Raw genomic sequence first — 15,970 nt, forward strand, 5'->3', positions numbered from 1 at the left:
AACCTCACTTTCCCCAATTGTAAAATGAAGATAAGAACCTGGGTTGTTGTGAGGATTAAATGAGATATTTGTGTAAAAAAAAAAGTGCTTTGCACAATGCCTGGCACACAGTAGGCATATGTGTATGTATGTATAAATATATAACATATGGATATGGATATAGATATACCCTTATTCCCTTCTCCCTTTCATCAGAGTGAATCCCAACTTTGCTAACGAAGTTACTGATTCTAACAAAAAGGTAGGCGGTCCTGATATATTCAGACCCAGAGAATATCTATGATATGGCAACATTAATTTAAGACTATCCCCAGCCTGTTTCTGAGCAGAATCAGACTCAGCTGTGGGCATCTAGACCTAATTTGGCATGTGTGAGGGACACACATGTTGCTGTGTGCAGCAGCAAGCATGTTGGCTGGACACGGTGTCAGGGGCCCTTGGGTCACCAAGAACATGTCTTGAGGTGGGAAGGAGCTTAGCCAAATCAGAGCGGCAGAAGTTCAGCCACTGGCTTGTTTGTGTACCTATAAACATAAGCATGTGAAGTGGCTAATTTCCTGGTTAGATCCCAATTGCTAATCCTTATGGAAAGCTGAGCTGGGAGCTGGCCACATCCCCCTTGGAGGCCAGAGCATTCCTGGGCCCTGATCAGCAGGGGAGGAGCTGGCAGGACTAGTAGTACAGGCAGCCAGGACTATACATGAGTCAGAAGGAAAAGATTCAGGAAATGCAAACTGCTGGGTGGGTGAGCAGCCTGGCCTGCACATCAGGGAGTTTTCCTAGAACCAAGGAGCCAGCCAGCCTACGGCATCCCCTGTTTCCTGAGGCCTCAGTCATCCCCTTGAGTTCATATAATGTACAGACAACCAAGGAACTGACTTGAAGTGAGGAAAGAAGGGAAATTAATCCAGGTTTGATAGAATGTCAATGGTTGTAATCATCATGATGATGGGTGATAATAATAGCATGCCTCACTGTGACGTGGTGATGATACTGAGGGCTTGAAAGCTAGGCCAATGGACCACAAGCTCCAAAGGCTTCTGCAAACTGGAAAAATATTTTTTGAGTATGACCCCAGTAACAAACCGTTATCCCAGTTTAAATATGTGTCCAAAACAGAACTCATCTTCCCCCCCAAACCCTTGTACTTCCAAATTTTCCCATCTTCATCAAAGGTCCTGCTAGCCTTCCAATCTCCCAGGTTCATCACCTTCACATTATCCTGGACTCCTCACTCTCTTTCACCCCACATATCCAATTAGTTGCCAAATCTTGCCAATTCTACCTTCACATCTCTCATGCGTGGCCCATTCTCCACACTCATGCAGCTACCAACTCATCACATCTTACCTAGATTATTACAACTGCCCCAGCCTCTAACTGATTTATCTTCGTGCCTCAAGTCTCTTACCACTTCAGTCCATTTTATATACTGCTGCCAGGATTTTCCTTAAATGTAGATCTGACCATGTGACTCTAGACTATTGAAGCACCCCACCTTAACTGTTTGCCCTGACTCAAATCTCTTATTTCTCCAGTTCATCTTAAATACTGTTACCAAAATAGTTTTCCTTAAGCCCATATCTGATCATATCACCCCCCTACTCTATACATTCTAGTGATTTTCTTTTGTTTTTAGGGAAAAAAATAAAGCGTATTTGGCTCTTAAACCCTTTTTTGTAAAGTACATGGAGAAGTGAATATAGCAGGCTCCTAATAAATGTTTCATCCTTTTCTTCTTTAGATCCCCTTCTTTCTTCCCTTCCCTTCCCTTCCCTTCCCTTCCCTTCCCTTCCCTTTCCTTCCCTTCCCTTCCCTTCCACAACCTGGCCCCAAACTGCCCATTCCACCTCACTGAGTATTACTCTCCCTCCTTCACTCTTTGACCCAGTCAAACTAGTCTTCTCTCTGTGTTGTCTTTATTTCCATATCATTTCATGGGCCATTCCACATGCTCAGAAAGCATTCCATTCTTCTGTCTGCCTCATGGATTCCCCTTCCTATTTACCTTAAATCCCATATTCTGTATGAAGTTTTTTCTGATTCCTCCCAATTACTAGCACTCTACTTCTCAAACTACCTTTCATTTAATTGCTTTGAATATACTTGCATTTAGCCAATTTATATTCATGTGAAATAAATTTATGCACTTGTTTCTTTCATTAGAAAATAAGCTCCTTGAAGGTCAAGATTGTTTCATTCTTTGCATTTGTTTTCCCAGGGCCTGGCATAGTGCCTGACCCATAGTAGGTGCTTAATAAATGCTTGTTGGTTAATTGGTTGATCTGAGGACGAGTTAAGAGACTGATCCCAGGTTCGTCTCCTGAAGATCAACTACCACATGACGAGTTGCTTTGTTATAGCCACTTAATTTAGTTGTGGAACAAATGAAAGCATAAAATGTCCCTCTGTTCTGTGTTTCTATTGTGATAGTAATGAAATATTAAAGAAGTGGGACAGGAGGCATTAAGACCCACACAAATTTTAAACTACCCCAAAACATGAATTTAATATTTGGAATTGTGTGAGTTCTTGGTCCAACAACCAACTCTTTGATATTTCTAGAGGAAGTGAGTCACATCCATAATGATGTTCTTGTAACATATGGAATAAATAGGAAGGTAGAAGTGGTTGCTAAGTGAAAGGATGGTTGCTGGTCAGAATACCAGCTTGGTTTTGTTTTGGAGAAGTGGCATGGTACAGTGGGATGGCTGGCTTTGAGGTTAGAGTCAGTCAGTCACAAGCATTTATTATTAGTTGTTGATGTGGGAATGCAGTGCTGTGCTAAATCTTGAGGATACAAAGAGAGACAAAAACATGACCTCTACCCTCAAAAAGCTCTCATTCCAGTGGGAGAGACAGCATGCAAATAAATAAAAAGATACATACAGTGCAAAAGAAAGGTAATCTCTGAGATGAAGCATTAGCAGGGATGACATGAGGAGTGGAGGGATGGGTGGGAAAAGTCTCCTACAGATGAAATTTGTGTTGTATCTTAAAGGAACTCTGGGAAGCCAGGAGGCAGAGGTGAGGACGGAGAGGATACTTGGCATGGGGGACAGTCAGTGAAAAGACATGGAGGTGGAAGATGGAACATACGTGGGACCAAAAGAAAGCCAATGTCACTAAGTTAGAGTACTAAGTCAGTAAAGGAGAGTTAAAATATATGGAGATTGGAAAGATGGGAAAGGGCTAGGTTGTGAAGGCATCATATGCTAGAGGATTTTATATTGGGTCATGGAGGTATTGGGAAACCACTGGAATTTGTTGAGTAGGAGAATGACATGGTTAGATCTGATTTTAGGAAAATCTCTATGGCAACTGAAGGGAGGATGGATTAGAGAGACCTGGGAGGAGACCAACCAGGAAAGTATTTAAATAGTCCAGGTGTGAAGTGATGAGGGCCTGCATCAGAGTAGTAGCTGTGGGAGTAGACAGAAGAGGACTGTAAGGTTAATGAGACATAAGATCTTCCCTGCCCATTAAATGGCCTCACATAGAGCCAATTAGGCTCTGGGCCACAGGAATTCCCACACCTTCCTAATTAAGTGCTGATTTCCAAGCTTCTCAGTTCTTGATCAATTAAGTGCTGAGTCTTTGATCAGAAACAGTATATATTTTGTTGCTTGGAGAAAAAGCTGTGGGTAGAGAGAGAAGCAGGCAGAGAAAGAAAGCTGAGGAGAGGAGAGGCTGAGGGAAGAACTTGCCTAGGAGAACTTGCTCGTTGAGAGACCTGAAGGAGAGAAATGTTGGTGCTCCCTGGATTGGTGATGAGTACTTTCCTAAATCTTACCTTTTGATATCCTAATAGGGATGTTTCCAATAAATATTTTGATTTTGTATTAGAGGAGAAGAATTTGTTATATTTTGCAAACTAACCATGGAGATACACAGGTATACTTATAGCAGCTGCTATGGCTATCACATTAGTGCTACAAGGACATATTTGAGAGATGTTGTTAAGGTAGCAACGATAAGACTTGGCAACAGATTGACTATATGGAGTGAGTGCAAGAGAGGAATAAAGGATGACATCAAGATTTCAAGACTTGGAGATTAGGAGGATCAATAGAGCAATTTATTAAGTGCCTACAATGTGCTAAGTGCTGTGGATACAAAAAAAGGCAAAAGACAGTTTCTGCCTTCAAGTAACTTCAAATATAATGAGATGCCCTAAAGGTGGTATCCTCGAGAATAAGAGGAAATTTTAAAAGAGGGAAAGGTTTTGGAGAAAAGATGATGAATCTACTTTGGACATGTTGAGTTTGAGATACCTATGGGAAACTAGTTTGAGATATCCTAATGCTAGTTAGTGATATGGGCCTGGAGATCAGAAGAAAGATTAGATTGGATACATAGATCTGGGAATCATCTCTATATCATATATGTGATCACTGAACTCATTTAACTGATGACAGTTGAATAATAACTGATGAGCCCATCAAGAGAGATTGTATAGAGGAGGAAGAGAAGGAGACTTAGGACAGAGCTTTGAGGAACACTCACATTTAAGAGCCATGATAAGAATGCGAACCAGCAAAGGAGAGTGAGAAAGAGTGGTTTGATATGTGGGAAAACCAGAAGAGAGCAATGTTACAAAATCTAAAGCAGAGAAAGTGTACAAGAGAAGAGTGGGATTGATAGAGTCAAAGACTTCAGAGAAGTCAAGGAGGATAAAGATTGAGAGTTATCTATTAGATTTGGAAATTAAAAGGCCTTTGGTAAGTTTCCACTTGGCTGATGAACTTTCCAGTAGAGTTCCAGCTGGATGATGAAGTTAGAAGCCAGACTGTGGAGTTGTTTAAAATAGGGTAAGAGGAAAGGAAGTAGGAGCAGCAAGTGTAGATGGCTATCTCGAGATTAGCTGAGAAGGGCAGTAGAGACTGTTGTTATTTGCCCTTTATTCTTGAAGAGGACCATGACATCAGGGAGGTGATATCATGACAAGCAAGGGAATTGGATTTAAGTGAGGCAGGGCTGTGCAAAGTCACCAGCTTCACTCTCTCCTCCAGAACCATCTGGGTCCAGAGGCAGGATATATATCAGGACAACTGGAGATGTCCCTTGATACAATGGGAGACCTTGGCCGTTTCAGAATATAAAACTGAGAAGAAAGACTGGATCTAGTTAAATATTTACAGAAGAACTCTGTCTTAAATGTGACAGAATTGTAAAGGCGGCCAGGGATTAGCTTTCAAGATATCTTAAAGAAGGAAAGCTTCCAAAAGGATGGAAAAGATTACAAATGGTCACATCAACAAAGATGGCAACTGAGGGGACATAAGCAGCTACTAATTAATATTTTTTTTTATCTTTATAAAATCTTCATGAGGCTGGTCTCTATATACACATGGAAGGCATTAAAACATGAGTGTAAAACAGGCTTTCCAGACATTTTCTGTCTATTTACATTTCCAATCACACAATTGAATGAAAAGTGAAAAGATAAATACGATCCCACTGTTTCCTCTTGTTTATGACAAAAAAGTATTTGACTCAGGAAAGCAAAATGTGATCTTCTCCAAAATCATATCTCTTGTGCATCTAAGATCATACAAAATCCCATGAAAACCAGAACCATCAACATCATTTTGTTTGATGATCCTTCGATCATTGAAAGTCAATCTCAAGTGAGGTATAAATTAGGTAAATGGACATACACCAAAGGCACTGGCCATTATCATGGAAGATAATGAAAGGGATCTGGGTCAATCCAAATGGAAGGGGAGGTTGTCTATAGATAGTGAAGTGCTCTGTGTTTGTGAATGATATTGTTCTATTTGCTTAAGCCCTGGGACACGACAGTGCCTCCTCAAGTGAGTTCCATGACCATTTGTAAGAGACTGGCCTCATAATTCACACAGGAAATACTAAATGGACAAGGAATGCCTATTGTCCAGACTATAAAAGATAAGTGGATGGGCAGCCCATTGAGTTAGGACATTGTACGTATGTTTGTATGCGTGCATGCATGTGTGGACCTATCTCTGTATCTCTATATTTCTCAATTATAAATATTATGTATACATACATACATACACATATGTATGTATGTATGTATGTATCCATTTTTTTGGACAGAAATAACAAATGAACAATGGTATGGACTCAGAGTTTAAAAAGAACAAGAAAGTGGGATGGATCACATTTTGGAAATCACATAATACTAACACACGCACACACACACATACACACACACACACATACACAATCTGCTAGTATAGAAGATGGGAGACATCAGAAGGAAGTCAGTTTTTTATGTTGCCAACAAAGTCTTTGGACTTAAAAGAAGCATTCACAACACAAGAAGTCCTTCCTGAGATGCTTAAAGGAAGAAATCTTTATTAATGCTGATTTAACTCCTACCAAAGAGAATTTGAGGGTTAAAAGAACTCCCAGAGGGGGGGAGCCATGACAAGGGAGGCAAAGAAAACAAGGGGAATGTGAAGAATGCGCCTTTTGGGAGGCTGCCAGTACTGGGTCATTTTCTACTTGGCTTAGGTGGTAGCCAAGACCACACCTGGATCTAGTTTGGTCTGAACAGACCAGCTGTTACTTCCTATTCCTCTCACAGTGGTAAAATACCACTCTGAAGTCACCCAGGCTTCAGTATTTTATATCTTGTGGGTTTACATTATCGCATTTTTGTGTGAGTAAGTGTTAACATTATTGCTTTGTTGCATGATGAAGTGCTGATGTTGTACAGTGTGGTCTGAAAGACCCAAGGCTGTCCAGTCCTTGGAGCACTGATATCAATAAGTGGGACTGAATCCTCATGGGGGACCCCTAGTTTTAGGGGTGCCCATTGACTGGGGCAAAAAGATATTGAAAATGGTTTGTGATGCTATGGACAGTTTGTAGGAGATTGAGGTTTTAAAAGTGTATGAAAAGACTCACAAAGAAGCTTCTGTCTTATATAAACCATCTGAATTAGTGGTACATTCCAGCATCCCTGAAGAGATAAAAGTTAGGGGTGGTGCGTGTGTGTGTGTGTGTGTGTGCGTGTGTGTGTGTGTGCAGAGAGTCTAGGAACTAGTTATTGGACCTCCCACCGAGGATAAGGAGGAGGACAAGGAGGCTTAACATAGTCCTAGAAGCAAAAGGCCAGCCTGAGGTTAGACTGTCCTGCTAGTGTGAATTCAAAGAACCAAAAACAAGTTCAGAGGAACATCCTCATCTCCCTGTAAAAATCCTGTTTGCATCCTGGGTAGTATAGACCACTGAAATGCCATAGTACAGGCAAGGGGCTGATTTAGAAGCAGGGTGATGGCTGATGGGAAGCCATGTTAATCTCCTTTTTGAGGACAGACTCAAGCTTGCTACTTTCTATTTTCCCTAGGAATAGAGCCACCTATTCAATGGTAGCTAGGTGGTGTGGTGGATAGAGCACTGGCCCTGGAATCTAAAGAGACCTGAGTTCAAATGCAGCCTTGGATGCTAGCTGTGTGTTCCTAGGTAAGTCATTTCACCTCTATCTACCTCAGTTTCCTCTGCTGTAAAATGGGATGATAATGGTATTTACCTCCCAGGAGTGTTGAGAGGATCAAATTTTCATTTGCAAATATTTATAAAGCATTTAGTACAGTGCCTGGCACATACTACTAGTTGCTTAATAAATACTGGGTTCTTTCCTTCTTTCCCTCCTAGTTGACCTCCTGACTCTCTGAACTTCTCTCTTTTACAGCTCCCTTTTATGCATTGTCTTCCCCTATGAGAATAGAAGCTACTTAAGATCAGACACTGCGTTTCTTTTTGCTTATATTTGTACCTCGTGCTTAGCACAGTGCCTGGCACAGCTTCATAAATGCTTGTTGCCTGCTGTTTGGGAATGCTTGCAAAGCACTTGTTGTAGTAAGCCTAGATATGGTCCATTCATCGCTCTCAGTAGGAGTGAGAGAAATCCTCTGAATGTTTGTGGGGCAAGGCTGTTCCAAACATCAGTTGTCAAAGGATTGGTAAGGATAGAAGAGCTGGACATTCCGAAGTGGGACTTGATTCCCACTGGGTTGCTGGGTAACAACAACCTCTGGGTGGCCACATTTGACTATACTTAAGGAAACTGGAGAGCAGGTTATATCAGATTTGCTTTAGAGAATGAACAAAGTTTAGAAGGGAGAGAGAGGGAAGTAGAGTCTGTGATGAAGAATGCTCCTTTCATTTGACCCCATGATGGCCCTAACTCATATAGGAGCCAATGGAGACAAAGTAAGATGCCATCCTTGACTGATAAGATTCAGAGGCATGAACTCATGGAAAATCTACTGAGAAATGGAACACTAGCAGGAGCTTTCCTCCCAGAGAAACAAACAATGATAGGACCAGAAGTTATAGCAGCCTAGTGCCCAAACCACTAATAGAACACAATTAAAATGGCAGGTTTATTCTCTGTTGTATCTATTGATTGGACACACTCAAACGAGGAGGGTAGAGCTGGTGCACCAGAAGCTGAATGTTTCAGATTAGCATTGGGTAGCAAGTCTGGAGTTAGGTATCAGGGTTGTTCCAGACTCTGAGACACCCAAGCTATGCATTGCTTAACAATTTCTCCTATATTTTTTCCACTTGTACTAATGGAACCTCTTGTATCAGTGACAGTGAGTCCTGAAAATATAGACTTCCATATTGTCTATGCTTTCTTAGTCAAACTTCTTTTAAGAAAAAGCTACCTACATTTAACTGTGACCTACAAGAGTCCAGAAGATCGATGAAGAAAAGTTACTGAAGTGTATGTGTGCATGTGTTTTATGTGCAGAATGGAATAAAAAAAAGTTCAGAAGGAAACACAGAGAAGTGGAACAAGTGATGAGAGCCTGAACCAGGGGGGTAACTGTGTAACATATATGAGAGATGTTGAAAAGGTAGACATGATAAGACTTGGCAATGGATTGAATAAGTGGAGTGTGTGCAAAAGAAGAATTGAGAATGTTGGATCTCAAGACTTGGAGACAAGAAATATGGTGGGGTCCTTGATAGTAATGGAGAATTTTTTTGTTTACTCATTTTTCTAGGTGGCTCAGTGAATGGAGTGACTGGCCTGAGTCAGAAAGACTCATCTTCATGAATTAAAATTTGACTTCAAATACTTACTAACTGTATGACTTTGGATTAGTCATTTAACCCTGTTTGCTTCAGTTTCCTCATCTGTAAAATGAGCTGCAAAAGGAAATGACAAACGATTCTAGGACCTTTGCCTAGAAAACCCCAAATGGGGTCATTAATAGTCAGATATGACTGAACTGACTGAACAATAACAACAACTACTCTCTCCTCCTGTATACTGTCTTGTTCATCCAGGCTTTCCTGAAACTATTTTTTCTTCTGTTCCTCTAACCACTCCTCCTCAGTTGCCTTTGCTGGATGACCATTGATGTCACATTCCCTAATTGTAAATGTATCCCAAAGCATAGTCCTGGTTCTCTTCTCCCTTTTCCTTACACATCCTCTCTTTGATGGCCCTTGTTGATTGAATGATCATCTCTGGGTAGATGATTCCCAGATGTATACAGTCAGCTTTAATTTGCATCTTCAGTTTTATTCCCAAGTCACTAACTGCTCTCATTGGATGTTTTTAACTGGATTTCCCACAGGCATCTCAAACTTAACATGTCTAAAATAGAATTTCCTCCTAAAACCTGCCCGTCTGTCAGACTTCCCTTTCTCTGTTGTTCTTATTCTTAAATTCATTGTTATTCTTAAAGTCATCTAAGTTCTCACCCTTAGTCTCTAGTCCTCTCTGTCACTCTCTATGTATCTAGTCACTTGCCAAAATCTGCCTTTTCTGCCTCCATGACATCCTTACATTTTTTTCTCTTCCACTCATGATATGACCACTCCAGTCTATATTCTTACTGCCTCTCTTCTGGACTATTGGAATGGCTTCTTAATTGAACTCTGCCTGAAGTCTCTCTCTCCCATTCTTGTCCATCCACAGAGATGCTGAACTGATTTTCCCAAAGGATGTCTGATTGTGTCATTTCCTACTTTAAAAAATGTCTGTGGTCCCCTATTATCTTCAGGATCAAATATAGACTCCTCTGGCATTTAAAGCTTCGATAACTCAGCTTTCTAATGTGGAATAAAGATTCTATACCACTCTCCTTCACACATACATCAATTCAGACAAATTAGTCTTTTTGCTCTTCATGCATGATCCTCCATCTCCCATTCGTTTTCCTTTGCATGGACTATTTCCCATCCTTGTAATGCACTTTCCCTATGTGCTTCTAACCTCTTAGAATCTCTAGATTTCTTCAAGGCTAGCCTCAACTGCTGTCTTCTGCACAAAGCCTTTCCTGATCCTTCCATTTGCTAGTAGCTCTCCCTTCTCCCTCCCAAAATGACCTTGTATATATCACATATATGATATACATATCTCTCACATATATGTGTATATAACACTTACCTATATTACATACATGTTGATTCCCCAAACAGTGTACAAGGTCTTTGAGGGCAGGGACAGTTTCATTTTTGTCTTTGTCTCTCCAGACCTGGTATAGAACCTGATTAACATGGTAGGCACTTAATAATTTTGGTTTGGTTGATTAGGGGTTAACTCCTAAGAAGATAGAAGTACTTGTCAGCTGGCCACCTACAAAGAATCTTCATGAATTCAGCTATTTTGGTAACTACTTTCATCCATGTGTGAAGGATTAACGATTTCACTCATGGGTATGTGACTGAGAATAATCAAAGGCAGCAGGGAAGAAATGATAATTTGGCATGATCTCTGTCACCAATTGGAGATCGTTGGCATAAGTCTTTTAAAGACTTATGCCAATTATCTCATTCAAGCACCCTCTTTGGCTTAGACAGATCCAAGCAAATCTTTTGTGTTACATATTGAGGTTAGCCTTCAAAGTTTAGGAGCAATTTTCTTCCAGAAGAGCTATAACTACCAGAAACCAAATGCTTTTTTTTGCCAATAGACAACTCATTGGCAGAGAAGCCCATTATCCCACCCACAAATTGGAGTCCTTAGCTGGTTTGCCATTAATAAGTTCTGAGACTACATATATGGAGCCCAATTTAAGTGCAGACAGAAACAATCCATTGATATATGTCAGTCAATTTGGGTATGCCTGCCAGGGATAGATACTGGTTCTAGTTCACTCTGATTTTAGCGAGTACAATTTCTTTTATTTTTAATTTTTAAATTAAATGTGTCCCAATTACATGTACATTTTAATGTATTTTTAAAAATTTTGAGTTCCAAATTCTCTCTCTGCGTCCTCCTCTCCCCTCTCCTTGAGAAGGCAAGAACTTTGATTTTGCTCATACATGTGAGGTCATGCCAAGCCTATTTCCATATGAGGCATATTGCAAAAGAAAACACAAACAAAATAAGACAATAAACATAAAAAGAGCTGAAAAAAAAGTATGCTTCAATCTGCATTTGGAGTTTATCAGCTCTCTTTCTCCAGAGGTGGATAACATTTTTTATCAAAGGGTCCTTTGAATTATCTTGGATCATTGTCTTTATCAGAGTAGCTAAGTCTTTCACAGTTCACCTTCCTTACAATATTTACCTTTACTGTGTACAATATTCTCCTGGTTCTGCCTATTTCGCTTTGCATGAGTTCATATAAATCTTCCCAGGTTTTTCTGAAACCATCCTGTTTGTCATTTATTATAGCAATATAGTATTCTATCACAATCATGTTTCACAGCTTTTTCAGTCATTCGCTAATTGATAGGTATCCCTTTTGATTTTCAATTCTTTCAGCAAGTATTACTTTCCTGAGAATGTTGCTATTTGTCTTTTGTTCTCGAAGAGGACCATGACATCATGGAGGTGATGCCATGACATGTAAGTGAATTGGATTTAAGGGTTGTGCAAAGTCACCAGCCTCACTTTCTCCTCTGCAGTCATCTGGGTCCAGTGGCCAGATACACATCAGGACGACTGGAGATGGCCACCTCTGAGAATATTGTTGTAGGGGCCGATTGCCTATTCATAGGCTACATGAATCTTATACTCTGGTGATATGGGTTATCTCCTTTCCCCCCCTCCTCCCCTTTTCAGCCTTCTTTCATATACTGTCTTTCCTCATTCCTTGAGGGGAGGAACTGTCTTTCTGTATTTATAGCTCCAGCTCTTAGCACAGTGAGTGGCACGTAGTAGGTGCTTCCTAAGAAGATGCTCATAGAAGGGATGAAGACAATATAGAGCCTTCATGGAGCCAGACCACTGACACGCTGCTGACATTTTGGGGCAGCAGACAGAATGTGCCATTGTTTGAGCTTTCTGGTGTTGAACCAACCTTCCATGACTCAGTTGTCCTTGGATGAATAATGGTGCGAGCCACTGAATGATGGAGAACTTTAAGAAATGACAGAGGTCAAGAAGGAGGCTGTGATCTATGAGGATTCATGCTTCCTTCACCAGAGGGCACCCCACAGTAGAGAGTGGTAGAAGTGCTATACAAAGCAGGGCTGTGCCAGACCGAAACCAATCCCACACATGGTATGAGGAAGCTGTTCGATCTATTTAATTCTATACCCAAGAAAACGCTAGCTGATGATTTTGGATCCTGAGGTGATTCTTGGGCCAAATGTAACAGATTCTACCAGTCTAAGCTGGCAGCAGCTACACACAAGGTATATGTTCAAAGAGAAACTCTGCTGATTTATGTGATTTATCTGGAGAGCTTAGGTATCCGAAAACCCTTGGATCTTGTGTGTATAAATCTTATATCTACCAGGAGACTGGAATTATATGAAATAGAAACAAGATGCATGTAACTGAAACACATGATGTTGTGTGTTATGTTTTTGCAGTATAATGCTTCTTGGGTATACATGCTAAAATGTTAGTACTAAACATGCCAAAACTAAATGAATATACATTAGGTTTCTGCAGGTATCCTATGTATGCATGTGATAGCTTAGGGATAATAGATTGTTTCATCAGGCATATGCAGTTATACCCAACCAGGAAATGGAAAATTTCTCCAGTAGCCAAGTTATTGTGGGAGAAGTACATTTTCCCTGCATGTGGTTTCCTTGCAAGGACATATTCTTAAAGACCAAGGTAAAGACTTTGAGAACAAGCTACTTGAGGACTTTGTCCATGTGACCACCCTTCAGGAACTCTGCTGTCTAAGTACTTTAATCATACTTCTGACCATACTGGGGCCTGAGGTCTGAACTAAAGGTTAAATGAAGTCAACATTAAGGGGATTTGTTCAATCCAAGGGCCACACATGTGGCCTTAAGTCTGCAGGTTCCCCACCCCTGAACTATACCAAGAAAGAAAAACTGAAAATTGGATAGATTAGAAAGTCTACCCAGTGACCAAGTCAATTTAAAATGTTCAAGGTGTAATAGGTACAATGGACACCCGTGGAGCCAGATGACACCCACTATTGAGTTTACATGATGTGTTTTGTATAAAACCAAAATGTAGCATTTCATGCATCGTATTTTTACTGTGTAATTCTTCCTGGGTATATATGCTAAAATGCTGTCATACATGCTAATTCTAAATGTGTATGTATCAAGATTCTTAGTGTCTTATTTGTTTGGCTACAGCATATAATCTTGTTTTATGATACTCTATGTTAAGTTCTTGCTATTATTTCTTGATTATGTACTGTTTTTGCATGTGCTGTTCATACTTGCTGAGTACAATTCTTAGAGATAGCATGGAGTAGAGGACTGAGCATTAGACTTGGTGTTAGAAAGACCTAGGTTTGAATCCTACCTTTGGCACTAACCGTATAACCTTTCCAGCTCTGAATCTGTAGTCTTATGATCTATCAATTGAGGTGCCTGGATGTGTACTCTGTAGTTTGGATTGCTACATATTTATTTATTATATGCATGACATATGTTTGTTGATATTCCTGTGTACTCCATATAATTTGGAGAGGTACCAAATTAACTAGTGGGAGGAAGATTCAGGGAAGTATCTGCACAGAGACTGCCAATCCTGGGCATAATGGGCCTTTGGTGCCAAACCAGATTGGTTTGACTAGAGAATGTGGAACAAGACATAGAAGTGATAGATGGGGATTTAAGATGAAGGAAGAAAAAGAAACGGCAGTAAAGTCTATAACACAGTTGTCCCTGTCCCTGTTCCTTGCTGGCCTTGCACCTGTGATAGGCAAACAGGGCTCCCTACATCAGGAACCTTTAGGGTATCTAATCAGTTTCTCCTTTCAATGCTGAGGTTTCAGGGAACTCCTCCCTTTCCATCCTTTCAGGGTGAGAGTTAGATTTTCGGGGCATTTGAACTGATAATTCTGCTTCCCCAGTTGCCCATGCTGCTGCAGCCAAGAGAATAAGTTCCTAGTGTCTTCCATTTTTCGGTGGCAACCTGCTGTGAGTTAAATGTTCTGTTCTGTTTCTTCCTCCTACTCAGCTATGTGATGTGAGAAATATGATAAGACACTGGACTTTTCAGTTGGTTCTCCTTCAGTTTGGGTGAAGGGAGAAAGAGGAAATAAATTCCAACCTGAAAGGTAGCCTTGGGAGGGTATGGGGAGGGCACAAGTGTTTGGAGCTGAAAAGTGATTAGAACTTTACATTCTATGATATGTCTAATACTTTATTTTGCCCTGCTTTTACTGACCTAAATAAACTGTTTGACTATGAACTAGAGGTTTGAGTGAATGTTAACAGCTTGGGCCTACCTGAAGGGAATTGCTGGCAGATGGGGATGACCTGAGCCAGTGATTGACAAATAGCCTTAGAGATAGAGTCTGTGTTGAAACAGGGTGACTCGCAAAGCACATTAATCCTGGCTTAGCATTTTTGGGGCTCCACATGTCAAGGGGGCACCAGGCTTAGATTTGGAGAGCTGCATTATTATGTGTGAGTGGTAGTGGGGCATCTGTCACAAAAGTTTACAATTAGGGCTGTCATTAGAGAGCAGACACAATGGTCTTTGGTGTGGCAGGAGAAAAAAATGGGGTTATAGAGAGACTTCTCTTTAGCCTAGGCATACTCACTTGTAGCTTTCTGTTCACTTTTCATAACTGGTGTGAGATGACCGTAATCTTATCATCTCCTCAACCAGGGCAATATGCCACCATCTCCCACACTGGGTCCAAGCATTGGCATCTCCAAAGCTGGGACAATGGGCCCAAACCACACCCATACAAGGGCAGCCCAGGATAGTTTACCTACTAAGGTGACAAGGAAACAGGTAAGGGGGTCCAAGCCCTACTTTTCCATATCCCTGTGGTGTGCTGTCTTCCTCCATTTGAATAGAAGCTCTTTGATGTCAGGGACTATCTTTCTTTTTGCTTGTATTTGTATCCCAATGCTTAATACTGTGCTTGGTATATAGTAAGTGCTTAATAAATTACTATTTCCTTCCTTCCTTCCTTGCATCCATTTTTCTCTCCCTCTTCCTTCCATAGCTTTTTATAAAGATGGCTAGAATCTCAGTCTGGTTTGTCTGAATCGTTTTCCACCTCTGATGTCACAGGAAGGCAGATGCTAAGAATGGGCCATGAAGTCTTTCCCCCTCCCCTTCCCCTGCCTCTCTTCAACTCCATCCTAGCTGTAAATCATGGGGCATGAAAGTTTCTAACAAAGGGTGTTAGGCAGAAAAAAAGGGGGTCAAGTCCTGAGCAGAAGCAGCCAGAAGCAACTGGTATCTATGAACTAAAGAATCTAAGGAAAGTCTCTAGTGCATTGGCCAAAAACTCTATGAGAGTTTATAGAAAGCAACTGACAAAAATTGTCTAGGATGATGGATAAGCGGTATATAGACGGGTTTCAGTCTTCACTCGTGTGCCCTTGGCCTTCTCAGAAGGGATGAGAATGAGCCGGGAATGCATAGTATAATGGTTTAGAAAGAATCAGGATTAACCAAGACACAACTATCACTTCCTATGCTTGCAGGCTATGACCTCGAACCAAATCCTTTAGTTTCTTTTCCTTGAAATCGAGATGGTACAGGAATGACCTATCTCACAATGTTGTTATGATACTCAAATGATTTCTTTCTTTTTTTGAG

At 40.8% G+C, this 15,970-nt stretch overlaps 1 long non-coding RNA gene across 1 annotated transcript in view; it reads left to right on the forward strand.

The window, feature by feature from the left end:
- The window catches only part of LOC140527376 (uncharacterized), a 95,665-nt gene extending 81,066 nt beyond the window's left edge, over positions 1-14,599 (forward strand). The window contains exons 2-3 of the long non-coding RNA XR_011974781.1: positions 7,340-7,455; positions 9,009-14,599. This is a non-coding gene — a long non-coding RNA (uncharacterized lncRNA). The remainder of the gene's footprint in view (positions 1-7,339; positions 7,456-9,008) is intronic.
- The last annotated feature ends 1,371 nt before the right edge of the window (positions 14,600-15,970 follow it).

This window comes from Notamacropus eugenii, chromosome 2 (genome assembly GCF_028372415.1).
Source record: "Notamacropus eugenii isolate mMacEug1 chromosome 2, mMacEug1.pri_v2, whole genome shotgun sequence".
In the NCBI taxonomy this organism is placed as follows: Eukaryota; Metazoa; Chordata; class Mammalia; order Diprotodontia; family Macropodidae; genus Notamacropus; species Notamacropus eugenii.